The sequence below is a fragment of the Triturus cristatus genome, chromosome 10 (genome assembly GCF_964204655.1).
Source record: "Triturus cristatus chromosome 10, aTriCri1.1, whole genome shotgun sequence".
NCBI lineage: Eukaryota > Metazoa > Chordata > Amphibia > Caudata > Salamandridae > Triturus > Triturus cristatus.
This window is the reverse complement of record NC_140593.1, coordinates 290,646,047-290,652,046: the sequence shown is the minus strand read 5'-3', so window position 1 is coordinate 290,652,046 and position 6,000 is coordinate 290,646,047. Positions and strand designations below refer to the sequence as shown.

Sequence of the window (6,000 nt, the reverse complement as noted above, 5' to 3'; positions counted from 1 at the left end):
GCGCGATGGCGCTCCCCGTCTAAGCTTCTGTTGGGGGCAGCCCCTGGGACCTGACCCACCCCGGGGGCACAGTCAAGAGTGGCAGCGTCCCACGCGCTTCATCGGTCTTTTTGGAAGTCAAAGGTCGCCTACCTTCTGGGGGGCATATCTCAGCCCCCAGGGTACCAATCTGCACCATTTTTGCCTCTTCCTCCTGGTGGCGCTCCCCAGCCACTGGGAGGACTCTCCTTCGCCCTCTAGGTCTCAGAGGGAGGATTCAGCATGGAGCTGCCTTCACTGGCTCCCTGCACCAGCCTTTCACCTGGCTCTCCTCCTAGGCCTCTTCTCCCTGCGCAGAGGCCCCTGCTTCTGCGCACTGATCCTGGTCTCTTCTCCTGGCGCTGTTCAGGATCCTGGGACAGTCAAAGGGTTCCTCCTTCCAACTGCCCATTGTGCCAGGCTCCAGAACCAGTCTTCCTCAGCAGACCACACCCCAGAGGGAGCTCCTCTTCCGGTGCAAGTTATTTTAAGGATTTGGGGAGGGGGCTGGCAGGACGTCTCCGATTGCCCTATCACACAGCAACACACCACTGCTCTGCCCCTGCTTCCTCCTTCCTGCCCAGGCCTCTGGGTTTGTTCAAAATGGTGTCGTACAGGATCTCCTGCCACATGGTCTATAACAGCCCCTTCCCCCCTACTTGCTGCCTTCCCCCCACTTGCTGCCTTCCCTCCAGAGCGGCCTGGTGCCTGGCACCAGGTGTCAGCTACTGATGGATGAACCTGTAGCTCCACCCATCTTCTCTTCTTGGAGTGGAGGCCCTCGCCCTTGGAATGCTTGTTGTGCTGGGCTGGGCCTCTGAGGCCACGGCTTGGAGAGGAAGGTCAATAAATCAGCCTGGCAGGGTTAGCCCCCAGCCAGGCCCTGGTTATGAGCCGACTCAGAGAAATATAACATTTCTGGATGACCCAAAAGCAGTACAAATATGACTTTGGACTCTGCAGAATACTTCTTGTCACACAAGTTACAGTGGACTTTAGTGCGTGTTTGGAATTTGTAGGCCTTAGGAAAGTGTCACTAGCCCATGGGCTCCACATCCCCATAGGAGAATAATGAAGTGAAAACAGTAAAACACACTGACTTTCCCTGGCATGTTTCTTCCCAGTGTATAAAGCCTATTCCATGTCATCACCCAATTCTGCATAAGTCCTGCAACATCAGTCTATCTGCACCTTCTCTTTGGCTGCGCATGCCAGGAATCTCCCCTGCGCAGCCCCTACCCATGTGCACATGCATGTACACGGGTCTGCATGTAACCAGCGCGGTGCCCCTTACTCCAGCTGCTGCGCAGTGGCCTAGTCAAGCTAGGGGGACATCAGTAAAATCCACACGCAGTCTCTTCCATCTTGAGTTCACTGTGTGTGAGTCCCAACTTATGAGGCTCTCCCCCAGTAAAAGCTCAACAAATAAGTGCTCAAAAAGCGAAAAATCTGGCTGGCCCAGAGTGTCAGAAGCACCTTCTAATAGGGGGGGGGGGGGGGAGGGGTTCGGCAATAAACCCTGGCCACAGACTAACGCCTTGCCGCACATAGGAAGAAGGAGCTCGGCATACATCTCAAAAACATTTCACAACTCCTGGGTTGATGAACCATAAACAACTCCCAATGACAATCATGTTTTAAAGGATCTTATGGGCTTACTAATAACTAGAATAGCCATATGTCATAATAAAGGATGTGACTACTATCCAGTAAAACTGATTGAATCTACCTCTGAAGGAAGAAAGGTTGAGTTAAATTTAAATCTATAACTTGCAAGTTTCATGGGGTCTGCAGAATGACAATAGAGCCCCTGAGCTCTCCCACATGCTTAACATTGTTATAATAAACTCATGAGTCAGCCTTCTTTGACTTTTGTTCAGTAATGTGACACTAACTATCCAAGAGAAAGAGTGAGAAAAAAAAACTAAGCTACCAGAGACAAAGAGCAACAGGACCACTGAAGACTGTGTTGAGGATGTTTAGCTTCAGATTATTCAACTGCATACCACCTAAAGCAATTGTTAAAAATACACATTCTTTAAATGTGAATCTTGAAAACTAAAGCTCTCCTACATCAGTATCTCATGCCCCTAGTTAGACTGGTGTAGTCAATTTAGCGTTTTAACATTTTTTATTTGATTATGATCATGGACACTGTGTTCCTATTAAAGACATGAGTGGTTTTGACAACCAAAAAGGCGAAGATAGAAAAATTGAATAAACTACAAAAAGAGTTCTATGACAGTTTTAAAATGATTATTGAAGAAAATATTTTTAAAAAGCAGCGATACATATATAATATAGTTGCAAGTAAGGGTTTTGCTGCTAACAAAGAAAGCCCCAAGAAAACAATAAGGAGAACATTTAGGGACGTTACATTCAATGTGGAAGATATCAAATTATGTATAAAAAAAGAATTTTTTTTTGGATGCCTATAAAATCCACTCCGAGTATCGACATGAAATTATTAGTAAATGAAATGTTTTGCAATTCACCGTCTTTTCTGCAGTTGTATGATAACTGTGCTTTTTCAATGTGTTGCAATACAATCCAGGTGTAGTAATGTTAAAAATAGAGGGAACAATGATATGCACTGCATTCCCTTTGTCAAACCTACATTTGTACCAGACACTATGTCATAGCCATACATTCTTTCATGTGCTGGAAGGTAGCTGATAAAAGAACCATATATTACCGGTCCACTATCAATACTGCCTCCAAATCCAAAGTATTTACAATTTGGAGGGGCCCAGTCTTTATCGCAATGGCAATTGTTATTGCTATTGCATACTCCATGTCCGTTGCACATTGTACTTACATCACAATTGAAACTTAGGGCTGAAAGAGGGAGACATGTTCTGTTTATGCAAACTTTTCCAATACCACAAATTGCACCGTCATTAACTGCTCCAATATCAGGTACTTTATTGTCATAATCTGTGGTTAAAGTCCAGCACCATCTAGTCCCAACTGGTATTTGATGAATAATCGTATCCTTGGGATAAATAAGCATTTTGCTTATATTTTCATATTGCACTCTACCACACATAACATTGTCTTCTTCACATTTTTGTAGGGCACTTTCTGTTTTGAAGCCACAGTTCCCAAATCGTCTACCCTGGCTATTCACTCGTACAAAGCACTCATGTCTAGCAACGGTTGCATTTTCTCCAAAAAGAACTTTGCAATGCTTAGTGTAATCGTAGCATTTTTTGTTAATACAGTAAGACTTGTTATTGTTGCACACTGTTCCATCCTGAGAATGTACATCTTCTGGGCACAGGTTTGATACTCCACTGCAATATTCAGCAAGATCACACTCAGAAGTAGGCTCCCTACATGGCGTTCCACGCTTAAGCAAGGTACATTTGCTACAGCATCCACCAGTGCTACACTGAGCCCCATTTCTGAATTTGCATGTAGAATCACAGCAGGGATCAGCAGCACACTCATGCTGGAAGCCACAGTCACATTGCTCGCCTTTTTCTACTTTCTTATTACCACAGTATGGTATAGTTACCAATGATTCAACTGATGGAACATTTTGAAGGCACACTCCACCATCATTAGCCAAGAATTCTTCGTAATCTGAAATGCTGCAGTCACTCCATACAACTTTCCTTGGTTTATAAAGACCCATGATGCAACGGCCACTGGGGCATCTACAAGCTTCATTTCGCTCCACATCATGACGTATCCCGATGTTATGGCCAACCACATGAGTAAATGAAAACGCTATATCTGATATTAAATGATGGGCATTGAACACAAGAATTCCTGTTGCAAGGCCAGCTCCACTGCATACTGTCCCTACATTTGCATACATATCTTCTTCATGTTCTAACTTGCTTGAAAACAAATATGTCGAGTCAAAATTAATTTGTGGTTTAAAACGTTTTTCATTCCACATGGAAAATTCATGGGCCATTTGTTTAGTTTTGTGTGAAAACGTAACCAAATCCACTTTTGACCAGATCTCTATTCCTGTCAACACTATTTGTAAATTTAATGGTGCGAACATTGCATTAGCTAAGTTTATAACTTCAACTACTTTATTTGTCACTATGGTACTGTTTGAGTGAAACGCTCTGTAACCAGCATTATCTACAACTATATAGGTTTCCAGATACCTAGTACTTTCCAAATCAGCCAATGGTTTGCGAGGTGCATGCTTCATTTCATATGGATGCGTTTTGTTTAGAAAGTTTGCTGTGCATCTGTCAAGCTTTTGTTCAACATCCTTGACCTTATAAATCAGATGCTGAAACGTGGAGGATATGTCTACAGGTTGAATTCTATAGTTTAACGATTTAATCTGTAAAAATCCCGTGAGCCCTGAACAGGTGCTGAGTGCTACAACTGAAGCTTTAATCCCAACGACTGCTCCTTGGTAATAACAATGCAATTCAATCAGCACTGGCTCTTTAATCATGTGGTCTTTTTCCCTGTAACTAAAAACAACAAAATCTGCCGATAGCAACGCCCGGTTGGCAGATAGATGTACTATGTATTGCTGCCCATCTGCGGAGATTTCATAAATGACAGTGAGTTCGGCACCGTCCTTAGGCGAAAGCTTTCTTGGTACCGTAAATTCAAACGATGACGGCATTTGAGAGCGGAACTTTCCTTGCTGAAGAAGACCGAAGAGTACACTTAAGCTCAGCACTCGCCGCAATGGCCCAGAGGAGCGAGGTGAGGGAGAGCTGCTCATGGTGGTCATGAGTTCACCCTGAAGCACACATTTAATGCCGGCTAGCGACCATGGCTCCAGACCTGCAATTCCAGTCCTCAGTTGCTTTCTATACTGCTCCCCGAATAATCTGGTGAAGGTGAGCTCTGTATCCGCACCGGTTTCTGCAACCACTTCTACCTGCAGAGAGCGGGTACGGCAAACACCCTCTAACTATGCAGCTGTTGTTGGTTTTCTTCCCGGTGGCCGGCTCCCTTCCTGTAAAGAGGGAAGACGCACCTATCTAGGTAGCCATGAGACCCTATCTCTCCAACCTACAGTCACGAACCTCCGCGGGGGCGTTTCACTGCATCAACGTCACTTCCGGGGCTGTGACCGCGCCCTCGAGCAAAATAGTCTTCAACAGTCACAGACCATAAAAGCGTGAGAAGGGTGACGTCATTCGCACGCTCCTTCCTGACGCTCGAAGACTTTCGAGAATAAAGACTGCTATTCGCTGAGCCCGTGACCTCTCCAAGTAGAGCTGAGGCATCTGAAATTCAAGTGAAGGATAGAACAGTTCCTTAAAAGAAAGGTTTGCCGTTTTCCTTTCCGCAAAAGGTTACGTGATAGGCGATTAGGACAGCGCCGACTTTGTAAAATCATGTTTAGACCGAGAATCACAACGATTATCATATGGTAGACTGATGCGATGTTAGCTTTAACATGCTGTTTAGAAAATTAGAGCCGTACCGTATAAAGTGGATACAATATATGCAGATTTAAGAAAATCTCTGCCACAGTTTTGAGCTGACTTTTGTGTTACATAGGTGAAGATATGGAGCAGCAGAATTCTATGTCAGGACCGGAGGCTCTGATTATGCTTCTCATTTTCTTGAGTGAAAATCTCAGCAGCCAATCAGAAAGTAGAGAAAACACAATATGTACTACAATACCCATAAACCTAGTGTGTATCACGTAATAACCAGAGAGTAGTCCCCTATAAATGGAGCACAAGAGAATACTACATCCTCTTTCTTTGCTGCTCCGCAGCCAGTTAAGTGTTTTCACCTTTTCCCATTATGAATGCTTAAGGTTATTTGCTTACTTTTATTGTTGCATTGTAGAGTTGCGGCGCGCGCTGCTTGCATTGCCGTCTTTTCTCTGTGTGCGTTTTTCTGCGGTGACGCTTGCTTGACCCCGTGATCTTTCGCGCTTTCTGCCTGCAAAGTGTCGGAGCTTGCCGCTTTGCTGATTTGTTGATGCCGCTTAGTTTCCTGGGCACCGCTTGCTTTGGGAGCGCGTTTCGCCTT

The 6,000-nt window shown here is 44.8% G+C and overlaps 1 pseudogene; it reads right to left on the bottom strand.

Annotated features, from left to right (window-relative positions):
- Positions 1-1,914: 1,914 nt before the first annotated feature.
- Positions 1,915-5,069, bottom strand: LOC146789340 (disintegrin and metalloproteinase domain-containing protein 9 pseudogene; annotated as a pseudogene).
- Positions 5,070-6,000: the final 931 nt, after the last annotated feature.